This window comes from Triticum aestivum, chromosome 7B (genome assembly GCF_018294505.1).
Source record: "Triticum aestivum cultivar Chinese Spring chromosome 7B, IWGSC CS RefSeq v2.1, whole genome shotgun sequence".
Taxonomy (NCBI): Eukaryota; Viridiplantae; Streptophyta; class Magnoliopsida; order Poales; family Poaceae; genus Triticum; species Triticum aestivum.
In genome coordinates this window covers 730,351,663-730,364,608 of record NC_057813.1, presented here as the reverse complement: position 1 = coordinate 730,364,608, position 12,946 = coordinate 730,351,663, and positions in this window count along the sequence as shown.

Genomic DNA, 12,946 nt, shown 5'->3' with positions numbered 1-12,946 from the left:
TAGCAATATCTTGGTCATCATATCCGAACCATTTTCGTCGGTATGGATCTTCTCAAGTTTCAGTGTAACATCCCAAATTTTTAATTTGGAATGTTATATATAGATCATCATGCATATCATATTTTATTACATTTGTTGGCTCGATCCTAGAAATCCTACGCAACTCAAGGACCCACGGAGAGAGTTGGGGGTTTCGTTATTTTCATATTTGAGTTTTCTCAAATTTTGAAAATAGGATCATTTGATTTATTTTATTTTATCTTCCATTATTTCTGCTATCAAAATATGAGAGAGGGAATAAAATGACTTTCCCAAAATAAAGAAATAATTAAGATTTAATAAAAAAATCAAATAAGATTTTATTTTGGAGTTTTTTGCCTTTTTATTTGCATTAGGAAAAAATGCGCGTTTTTCAAATTGCATTTAGGCCCCAAATAAATGTTCATCTAGTCCGGCTTGATTTTAGAAGCCGGGAAAAATATATTTCGGAATTTTTGGAGTCCGTTTAGTATTTCATTTGTTTTCTTTTTCAGGGCGTAATTATTTAAAAAAAGCGAACCGACTATCGGGCCATACCCGAGCGGGACTCCGCTCGGGGGCGTCTTTATAAGCCGCCCGCCCCAGCCCCAGCAGCCCGCCGCCAGCGCCCCGCCCCCGACCCACCAGCGTGCCGCCCCGGCCCAGCCCCGCCGCCACCCGCCGAACCCTAGCCGCCGCTGCCCCGTGGGCCGCGCCGCCGCCCGCCGGACCCCGCCGGATCCGCCGCCGCCGCACCAGAGGTTTGCCGCCGCTGTCTCGATCCGCGCACCGGTTTTTTTAGAAAACCGGGCGGTTTTATTTTCGGTTTTTTTTGTTTTTTTAGTTCAGTTTTTTTTGGTTTAGATTAATTAGCGGACGTTCGTCCGTTAGTTTGTTTAAACGAACGCGTTCGTCAGATTAGATTAGTTAGCTCGTTCGTCGTTTTCCTTTTTCTCGGATTTAATCCGCGATTTTTTTGATCGCGATTTCTGATCCGATTTTCGTTTTAGTATAACTTTTCGCTCGTTTATCGGAATCAGGCGATTCAAGCGCCTGGAGGTTCGTCTCGAAACCCTCTTTCCGAATAATCAACTTGAACAAGTTTTTGCTACAGTAAACAAGATTAGTAATACGGAGTTGTTTTCTTTCGCCGTTTGTTCTTCGTTGCTTTGTTCGCTTTGTTTCTTTTTGCAAACCGGAGTTCTTAAGTTGAACAATCTGGTTAGATCTTTCATTTGAGTTTTACCTGTGCATTAGATGAGTACTTATTGTATGCTTGTTTGTTTGTCTGCGATAGATCATCCGGAGTGCGCCGCCTGTTACTTGGAGTCTCTAGGTTTCGCGGATCATCAGCAAGGCAAGTAACACTTTGATCATACTTTTCTCATACCCAGTTTTTATGCATTAGATCAATCCTCAAACATTGCATGATTAGGATCTAATTAAATTGTGGGTTATGGGAAGTAGTTGAGGTAGTACCTATTACCTGTTTATTTTCAAACCTTTGGGAGTTCCACTACGTTTGCTTATATTGCCATGCTATGCTAGTAGACGTGGATTGGGTGAGTGAATTCCATGGTAGATGTGAGATTGTTAATTAACGGTTTATTTAAGGTGGCAACTTGAACACACATCTGGGTGGATTGAGGCACCTGGTTTCTATCAGGACTTGCCTGTATTTCTTCGGACCGCCACCCAGGCTCAAAGGGATCATAAGATAATTCATGCTAGAAACTTCCGTGTGCAGCCACATGCTACAATGGGCTCTGGCATAGTTGACTAAGTTGTGCGAACTCTTACGGGGTGGACTAGCAGATGTAGGGGTTGTAGGTGGTACGGTCTACCCCACATGTAAGGTGCTAGCGCTTCTGAAAGACTATGTCTCGGTCATCCATTTCTCAAACACCGTGTAGTGCGAGAAACCAAACGGAGGCGATCGAGTCATGTGGGGAAAAGTGTGCAGACCTCTGCAGAGTGTATAAACTAATCATGATTAGCTGTGTCCCCTATTATGGACAACTTGAGTATCTAGTACTTGGATATCGTGTGAATCTCAACATGTTACTTCTAATTAATATTGTTGGGTTTGTAATGAGTACTTTTAATTGGTTTTGAGAATGCTGTCAACCATTCTCAATGTTTAACAACCACCATGATAGTTAAATAAATTTATTCCTTTGCAGTAGGGAAAAATTGGCTTTACGCAAAACTATAACCATAGAGTTTTCCACCAGCCATATATGCATGTAGTATAGCTTATTCTGTCATTATTCTCTATGTGTTACATTGCCAGCATATTCCATGTGCTGACCCGTTTTCGGGCTGCAACGTTTCATGTTGCAGACTTTTCAGACGACGAGTAAGGTGATTAGGTCGTGGTTCTATACTCAGTGATGCTGTTGGAGTTGATGGACTCGCTTATCTTCCAAGCCTTCCGTTGTTATCGTATTTAGATGGCCTTAAGCCATATTTATTTTATTCAGTTCTCTTTTGAGACATTCGATTGTAATAAGTGTGTGATTGCTACTCTGTTATAAATCCTCCGAGTACTGTGTGGTGTCAGCATTACTGATCCAGGGATGACACTGAGCACAGAGATCAGACTGTTTGAGGTCTGGTCGCTACAAAGATGGTATCAGAGCACACGCTGACTATAGGACACAGCCACTAAGCTTAAGCCCTAGATCACTACTCTTTCTCCTCTTTTCTGACTCCTCATCTTTTTTATTCTTTAGGATGGAGGATGCAAGGAACAAGTTCGCGCAACCAGACGAAGACTCACCGTTTGGACATCACTTGAAGGAAGTCACTAGATACCTGAACATTGGGTTACCAAGCTTCACTGGAACCTTCAACGCCACTTTACCCGAAGAGGGGCGCTGGATGATTCAAGTCTACATTCCCGGAAGGACATTTGCACCAGTCACGGAGCCTGTAGAGTTTTCCTTTGATGCACCAACATGGAGCCTAGGAAAGAGCATGGCAGCTCATATCACCATGGGACGAATTGGAGAACTTTACCATGAGGATCTTAAGAATACTATCTACCAGATTTGTGGGCGCCGAGATGAACAATGGGAGATGATCAGCACCAGGAGGGACAGATCAATTGCAGCTTATATCCAGGAGTTAAACCAACACATCCGACACAAGGAGAATCAAATGTGCGCAGATATGGAGGATCTGCAGAAGGCTAGAACCAAGATCCAGGGGGTAGAAGATGAACTCAAGACTACGCATGAAGACTACATGGAAGAAATCGTCACTCTAGTAAGACAGAACAGCGACCTAAAGGAGAAGCTTGGAGTATTCATGGGAGGTTCAGTACCCAAAAGAGAAAGGGGCGAATCCACTTGCACGGATAATTATATCATCATCGACGACACCGACTCGGACCCCGACGATAGCGATGATGATTTTGTTGACGAAGCTGGAGTAGATATCATGGAATCCTCATCGGAGCAGTTTTTCTAGTTGACCACCATAGTAGTAGTATTTCCCCCATTTTATAGTAGTTTTAGTCCAGCACTTTGTAACGATAGATAGACCGTTTTATGCCCTTGTTTGAATTGATTGGAGTGATATTGTGTGTTTTTGCCTCATGTGCATATGGGTAGTGTTTTCTCACCAGACCTCATTCTATTCTTAACTCTCATCTTTTCTTAAAACCCCTCAGATGCCTCCGAGACGCGACCCCGAGTTTGTTTTCCCTCCAGAGATCACTCAGTTGATTTAGCAGCAAAATGCCTTGATTCAGACATTGGTGCAGAACAACAACAACAATAACAACAACAACAACAACAACAACAACAACAACAACAACAACAACAACAACAACCCACCACCACCACCACCTATTGACCATCTGACTCGTTTCTTAAGGCTAAATCCGCCGGTGTTTTCCAGCATCACCGAGCCGATAGTAGCAGATGATTGGCTCCGTAAGATAGGAAGGAAGTTGACCACTGCAGGATGTACAGATGGAGAAAAGGTGAAGTTTGCCGCGCATCAGCTCGAAGGACCCGCAGCAGCATGGTGGGAGAATTTTACAGCCACTTACCCTATAGACACTGTCACATGGGATCAGTTTCAGCAAGCTTTCCGTACTTCCCATGTTTCAACAGGAGCTATGGCCATGAAGAAGCATGAGTTTCGCAACTTACGCCAAGGAGGACGGACAGTTGGCCAATATGTGGATGATTTCAATAAGTTAGCACGTTATGCCCCAGATGACGTTGCTATGGATGCGGCTAAGCAGGAGAAGTTTCTAGAAGGATTGAATGATGAGCTGAGTATGCAGTTGATGGTGGCCACTTTTAATAACTACCAGGAGTTAGTAGATCGTGCTCTTATGATTGAAGGGAAGCAGCAACAGATTGACAATCGTAAGAGGAAGTATGGACAGGGGAAGTATAATTCTGGAGCACAACATAAGTTACGGTTTACCCTTAAGACAGGAGGACAATTTCAACATACTCATGGAGGAGGTAATTCGCACAACCATAATGGCTCAAAGAATGGAAACGGGAATGGAGGAAGCAATGGACAGAACCGCACCACCCCGTCAACACCATCCAAAGTAGATCTGAGCCACATCACTTGTTTTAAGTGCCGCAAGACTGGCCATTATGCGAATGAATGTCCAGAAGCTCAGAATGGAAATGGCAATCGAAGTTCAGTGAAGAAGTCGAATCCTTTCAACAGAGGACAAGTGAACCACGTTACCATGGAGGAGGTTGAAGCTCAGCCAGATGGAGTAATAGGTAAGTTTTTGGTTAAGTCATTTACTGTAGTTGTTCTTTTTGATACTGGTGCATCGCATTCATACATATCAAGGGGATTTGTGGATAAGTATAAAATACCAACCCAAGCCCTTAGGTCACCCATGCTAGTAACCTCACCCGGAGCAGAATATATGGCTAGTTTATGGTGTGATCAACTGCCATTAAGGATTGGACACTATGCATTTCCCTCGGACCTAATAGTATTGGAATCGCAAGGACTGGATGTGATACTAGGCATGGATTGGTTATCGAAGTATGGAGGGAACATAGATTGCGCCAGTAAGTCGATCTTGCTTACAACCCCAGAAGGAAGGAGAATCAAGTATGTATCACGGCATGAGCCGAGGAGAACACATGTAAATTGTTTATCAGGAGTTGTGCAAGAGGAAGTACCAGTGGTAAGGGATTTCCCCGATGTATTTACAGAAGAGTTGCCAGGCATGCCACCGGACAAAGACATTGAGTTCTTGATTGGACTATTGCCAGGCACTGCGCCGATATCTAAGAGACCATATAGGATGCCAGCCCAGGATTTGGAGGAAATTAAGAAGCAGATTAAGGAGTTATTGGATAAAGGCTTTATTCGCCCAAGTTCTTCACCTTGGGGATCGCCTGTACTTCTAGTGGAGAAGAAGGATGGATCACTAAGAATGGTTGTTGATTATCGAGGATTGAATGAAGTAACAATCAAGAACAAGTACCCACTACCGATGATCAATGACTTGTTTGACCAATTGCAAGGAGCTAAAGTGTTTTCTAAGATCGATTTGCGATCAGGGTACCATCAGTTGAAGATTCGAGAGCAGGATATACCTAAGACAGCTTTTACCACCAGGTATGGGCTGTATGAGTATACCGTTAGGTCATTTGGTCTGACTAACGCACCTGCCTATTTTATGAACATGATGAACAAGGTGTTTATGGAGTTTTTGGATAAGTTCGTTGTGGTGTTCATTGATGATATTTTGGTTTACTCGAAGAATGAAGAGGAGCATAAGGAACATTTGCGTTTAGTACTGGAGAAGCTCAGAGAACACCAGTTATATGCCAAATCCAGCAAGTGTGAGTTTTGGTTGAAGGAAGTTGGATTTCTCGGACATGTTATATCCAGAGAAGGAATAGTAGTGGAGCCCACAAAAGTTGCCACTGTGACCAACTGGGAAGCACCAACAACAGTTGGAGAAATCCAGAGTTTCCTTGGACTCGCAGGATACTACCGGAGATTCATTGAGCATTTCTCAAGGATTGCAAAGCCTATGACAAAATTGTTGAAGAAGGATACCAAGTTCATATGGACTGAGGAGTGTGAAGCTAGTTTCCAAGAGTTGAAGAAGCGTTTGGTTACCTCACCAGTGTTGATTCTGCCAGATCAAACCAAGGATTATGAGGTGTATTGCGATGCTTCACGTCGAGGACTTGGAGCCGTACTTATGCAGGAGGGAAGAGTTGTTTCGTATGCTTCACGACAACTTAAGCCTCATGAGCTAAATTATGCCACTCATGATTTGGAGTTAGCAGCCGTAGTGCATGCATTGAAAACATGGAGACATTTTCTTATTGGGAACCACTGTGAGGTGTACACGGATCACAAGAGTTTAAAGTACATCTTCACGCAGAAGGAGTTAAACCTCAGGCAGAGGAGATGCTTGGAGCTTATTAAAGATTACGACATGAGATTGCATTATCACCCGGGGAAGGCTAACGTTGTAGCAGACGCGTTGAGCCGCAAGAGTCATGTCAACACTTTGATGACCGGAGGTTTATCCGAGGAGTTAGCCGAGGATCTTCGTGAACTATGTTTGGAAATAGTTCCGAGAGGCTATGTAGCAGCATTGGAGATTCAGTCAACTTTGATGGATAGAATTAGAGAAGCTCAAAAGACAGATAAGGAAGTTGCCTCTATTAAGGAGAAAATGAGCGAGGGAAAAGCTAAGGGATTTTGTGAAGATGAGCGCGATACCCTATGGTTTGAAGACCGTGTTTATGTGCCCAATGACCCGGAGATCAGGAAGTTGTTTCTGCAAGAGGCACATGATTCACCATATTCGATCCACCCCGGAAATACCAAGATGTATTTGGATTTGAAGGATACTTTCTGGTGGACCGGAATGAAGAAGAATATTGTGGAGTATGTACCAGTTTGTGATGTATGTCAGAGAGTGAAGTCAGAACATCAGAAGCCAGTAGGATTGTTACAGCCATTGCCAATACCCGAATGGAAGTGGGATAAACTAGGCATGGATTTCATCACGGGTTTGCCGAAGACTCGTTCAGGCTATGACTCGATTTGGGTTGTAGTCAACCGTTTGACAAAGGTAGCTCATTTCATTCCAGTAAAGACTACCTACAGCAGTGCCAAGTTGGCTAAAATATACATGACCAGGATTGTATGTTTGCATGGAGTTCCGAGGAGTATCGTATCAGATAGAGGAACCCAATTTACCTCAAAGTTCTGGAAGCAGTTGCACGAAACTTTGGGAACCAGGCTGGAGTTTAGCACAGCTTTTCATCCACAGACAGACGGACAGACCGAGAGAGTCAACCAAATTTTGGAGGATATGCTTAGAGCATGTGCCTTGGATTATGGATCCAGTTGGGATGATAACTTGCCATATGCGGAGTTTTCTTACAACAACAGTTATCAGTCTAGTTTGAAAATGGCACCTTTCGAAGCCTTGTACGGAAGGAGGTGCAGGACCCCGTTGTTGTGGGATGAAGTTGGAGACCGTCAGCTGTTTGGACCGGATTTGATTAAGAAGTCTGAACAGAAAGTTAAGTTAATTCGCGATAGGCTCAAGGTAGCTCAGTCAAGGCAGAAGAGCTATGTGGATTTAAAATGCAAAGAGACAGAATACGAAGTTGGAGACAGAGTTTATCTTAGAGTATCCCCACTTCGAGGAGTGAAACGTTTTGGAGTTAAGGGAAAGTTGGCACCCCGATTTGTAGGACCATATCGTGTTTTGGAACATATGGGAGAGGTGGCCTACAAGTTGGAATTACCCGAGGGATTGTCAGGAGTTCATGATGTGTTCCATGTTTCTTAGTTGAAGAAGTGTCACACAGAGATGGCTGATATACCACAGAGAGATACAGTGCCACTGGAAGCGATTCAGTTGAATGATGATTTGACCTACGAGGAGAAACCAGTTAAGATTCTTGAGTTTGCCAGCAGAGTCACCCGCAGTAAAGTTATCAAGTTTTGCAAAGTTCAGTGGAGCCACCACACCGAGGAAGAAGCCACCTGGGAGCGAGAAGAAGATCTGCTCAAAACCCACCCTCACCTATTTGCTAGCCAGCCCGAATCTCGAGGGCGAGATTCATCTTAAGGGGGGTAGGTTTGTAACATCCCAAATTTTCAATTTGGAATGTTATATATAGATCATCATGCATATAATATTTTATTGCATTTGTTTGCTCGATCCTAGAAATCCTACGCAACTCAAGGACCCACGGAGAGACTTGGGGGTTTCGTTATTTTCATATTTGAGTTTTCTCAAATTTTGAAAATAGGATCATTTGATTTATTTTATTTTATCTTCCATTATTTCTGCTATCAAAATATGAGAGAGGGAATAAAATGACTTTCCCAAAATAAAGAAATAATGAAGATTTAATAAAAATATCAAATAAGATTTTATTTTGGAGTTTTTCGCCTTTTTATTTGCATTAGGAAAAAATGCGCGTTTTTCAAATTTGCATTTAGGCCCCAAATAAATGTTCATCTAGTCCGGCTTGATTTTAGAAGCCGGGGAAAATTTATTTCGGGATTGTTGGAGTCCGTTTAGTATTTCTTTTGTTTTTTTTCTGAGCGTAATTATTTAAAAAAAAAGCGAACCCACTATCGGGCCGTACCCGAGCGGGACTCCGCTCGGGGGCGTCTTTATAAGCCGCCCGCCCCGGCCGCCCCAGCCCCAGCAGCCCGTCGCCAGCGCGCCGCCCCGTCCCAGCCCCGCCGCCACCTGCCGAACCCTAGCCGCCGCTGCCCCGTGCGCCGCGCTGCCGCCGCCCGCGCCGCCGCCGCCCTTCGCCGTCGCTGCCGCGCCACCGCCCGCCAGACCCCACCGGATCCGCCGCCGCCGCACCCGAGGTTCGCCGCCGCCGTCTCGATCCGCGCACCGGTTTTTTTTAGAAAACCGGGCGGTCTTATTTTCGGTTTTTTTGTTTTTTTAGTTCGGCTTTTTTTGGTTTAGATTAATTAGCGGACGTTCGTCCGTTAGTTCGTTTAAACGAACGCATTCGTCATATTAGATTCATTAACGAACGTTCGTTCGTTAGCTCGTTCGTCGTTTTTCTTTTTCTCGGATTTAATCCGCGATTTTTCTGATCACGATTTCTGATCCGATTTTCGTTTTAGTATAACTTTTCGCTCGTTTATCGGAATCAGATGATTCAAGCGCCTGGAGGTTCGTCTCGAAACCCTCTTTCCGAATAACCAACTTGAACAAGTTTTTGCTATAGTAAAATTTGACCTAGATCCAGATTAGTAATACGGAGTTGTTTTCTTTCGCCGTTTGTTCTTCGTTGCTTTGTTCGCTTTGTTTCTTTTTGCAAACCGGAGTTCTTAAGTTGAACAATCTGGTTAGATCTTTCGTTTGAGTTTTACCTGTGCATTAGATGAGTAGTTATTGTATGCTTGTTTGTTTGTCTGCGATAGATCATCCGGAGTGCGCCGCCTGTTACTTCGAGTCTCTAGGTTTTGCGGATCATCAGCAAGGCAAGTAACACTTTGATCATACTTTTCTCATACCCAGTTTTTATGCATTAGATCAATCCTCAAACATTGCATGATTAGGATCTAATTAAATTGTGGGTTATGGGAAGTAGTTGAGGTAGTACCTATTACCTGTTTATTTTCAAACCTTTGGGAGTTCCACTACGTTTGCTTATATTGCCATGCTATGCTAGTAGACGTGGATTGGGTGAGTGAATTCCATGACAGATGTGAGATTGTTAATTAACGGTTTATTTAAGGTGGCAACTTGAACACACATCTGGGTGGATTGAGGCACCTGGTTTCTATCAGGACTTGCCTGTATTTCTTCGGACCGCCACCCAGGCTCAAAGGGATCATAAGATAATTCATGCCAGAAACTTCCGTGTGCAGCCACATGCTACTATGGGCTCTGGCATAGTTGACTAAGTTGTGCGAATTCTTACGGGGTGGACTAGCAGATGTAGGGGTTGTAGGTGGTACGGTCTACCCCACATGTAAGGTGCTAGCGCTTCTGAAAGACTATGTCTCGGTCATCCGTTTCTCAAACACCATGTAGTGCGAGAAACCAAACAGAGGCGATCGAGTTATGTGGGGAAAAGTGCGCAGACCTCTGCAGAGTGTATAAACTAATCATGATTAGCCGTGTCCCCGGTTATGGACAACTTGAGTATCTAGTACTTGGATATCGTGTGAATCTCAACATGTTACTTCTTATTAATATTGTTGGGTTTGTAATGAGTACTTTTAATTGGGATTGAGAATGTTGTCAACCATTCTCAATGTTTAACAACCACCATGATAGTTAAATAAATTTATTCCTTTGCATTAGGGAAAAATTGGCTTTATGCAAAACTGTAACCATAGAGTTTTCCACCAGCCATATATGCATGTAGTATAGCTTATTCTGTCATTATTCTCTATGTGTTACATTGCCAGCATATTCCATGTGCTGACCCGTTTTCGGGCTGCAACGTTTCATGTTGCAGACTTTTCAGACGACGAGTAAGGTGATTAGGTCGTGGTTCTATACTCAGTGATGCCGTTGGAGTTGATGGACTCGCTTATCTTCCAAGCCTTCCGCTGTTATCGTATTTAGATGGCCTTAAGCCATATTTATTTTATTCAGTTCTCTCTTGAGACATTCGATTGTAATAAGTGTGTGATTGCTATTCTGTTATAAATCCTCCGAGTACTGTGTGGTGTCAGCATTACTGATCCAGGGATGACACTGAGCACAGAGATCAGACTGTTTGAGGTCTAGTCGCTACATTCAGCAACTTGGAACTCACGACATCTCGAATCCAATGGTACCTCACATCAATGTGCTTGGTTCGAGAGTGATAGCTTGAATTCTTGGCAAGATGAATAGCACTCTGACTGTCACAAAACAGAACATACTTCTCTTGCTTCATGCCGAGCTCTTGTAAGAAGTTTTTCATCCACAAAGCCTCCTTGCCAGCATCAACTGCTGCAATGTACTCAGCTTCTGTAGTTGATGTAGAGACACGTTTCTGCAATCTTGATTGCCATGACACTGCTCCCCCTGCATAAGTCATCAGGTATCCGGATGTGGACTTCCAACGGTCCTTGTCACTTGCGTAATTTGCATCTGTATAACCCTGCAATACAGGATCACCGTTTCCAAAGCATAGACAAGATGTAGAAGTACCCTTGAGATACCTGAGAATCCACTTCACTGCTTCCCAGTGAGTTTTACCTGGATTTGTCATGAACCGGCTAACAACCCCAACTGCATAGGCAATGTCAGGCCTAGTGCATACCATGGCATACATCAAACTGCCCACAGCAGATTGGTAAGGTACTTTCCTCATTTCTTCTTTCTCCTTCTTGCTTGTAGGACATTGTTTTGAATTCAGTTTGTGATAGCCTGCAAGCGGAGAGATAACAGATTTTGCATCTTTCATATTGAACCTTTCAAGTACCTTCTCAATGTATCTTTCCTGTGAGAGCCAAAGCAGCTTCTTTGATCTATCATGGGATATCTTCATGCCAAGTATTTGCTTAGCTGGTCCTAAATCCTTCATGGCAAATGATTTACTCAATGCATTCTTGAGGAGAGCAATCCACTTTGTGCCATTTCCAACAATCAGCATATCATCAACATACAACAAGAGAATAATGAAGTCACCCTCGGCGTATCTCTTCATAAAGACACAATGGTCATGTTGTGCTTTATGGTAACCAAGCCCAGTCATAAAAGACCCAAACTTCTTGCACCACTACCGAGGAGCTTGCTTCAAGCCATACAAGCTCTTCTTCAATTTGCAAACTAAGTGCTCCTTGCCTGCAACCATGAATCCCTCTGGCTGCTCCATGTATATCTCCTCCTCTAGGTCACCATGCAAGAAAGTTGTCTTCACATCAAGTTGTTCAATTTCCAAGTCCATGGTGGCAGCCATGCCAAGCACAACTCGGATCGAAGACATCTTGACCACTGGAGAGAATATCTCACTATAATCAATGCCCTTTTTCTGGCCGAATCCTTTCACAACCAATCTGGCCGTGTACCTTGGATGTGAGGTGTTTTCTTCAGTCTTCACTCTGTACACCCACTTGTTCTTGAGTGCTTTCTTGCCTTTTGGCAGATTCACCAACTCAAAAGTATCATTCTCATACAGGGAATTCATCTCATCCTGCATGGCTTCTGACCATTCTTCCTTGTTCTCATCAGACATCGCCTCCTCATAGCATGAGGGCTCACCTGCATCTGTCATCAACACATATTGATGTGGTGGATATTTAGAAGAAGGAATATGAACTCTTTCACTTCTTCTTTGCTGCTGCACTAGTAGTGAATCGGGTGGATTTTCGTTGGGATCATCATTACCAACTTCATCATCATCATCATCACTTGATGGCTGCTCATCACTTTGACTTGTACTGCCTTGATCAGTTGCATCTCCATTGTCTTCAGTGTCATCATCTCCCCCATGATTGTCATGCACGAGAGGAGGACGGATTGGATCCATGTCAACCTGAGGTGTGTTGGTCATTGGCTTCTCTGGTTTCCCAATATCTTTTATTGTTTCATCTTCAATGAACACCACATCTCGGCTTCTCACAATCTTTCTATTTGCTGGATCCCACAACCTGTAGCCAAACTCTTCACTTGGTTGGCTGAGGTAGATGCACTGCTTTGTCTTACTATCAAGCTTGGATCTCTCGTCCCTTGGAACATGTACAAATGCCCTACAACCAAAGACCTTCAAGTGCTTGTATGATACCTCCTTCCCTGACCAAACTCTCTGAGGAATATCACCTACAAGAGGAACTGAGGGAGATAGGTTAACCACATACATAGCATTCATCAATGCTTCAGCCCAAAATGAATTAGGTAAATGAGCATGAGAGAGCATAACTGTGACCCTCTCTGTGAGTGTCCTGTTCATTCTCTCTGCAAGACCATTGA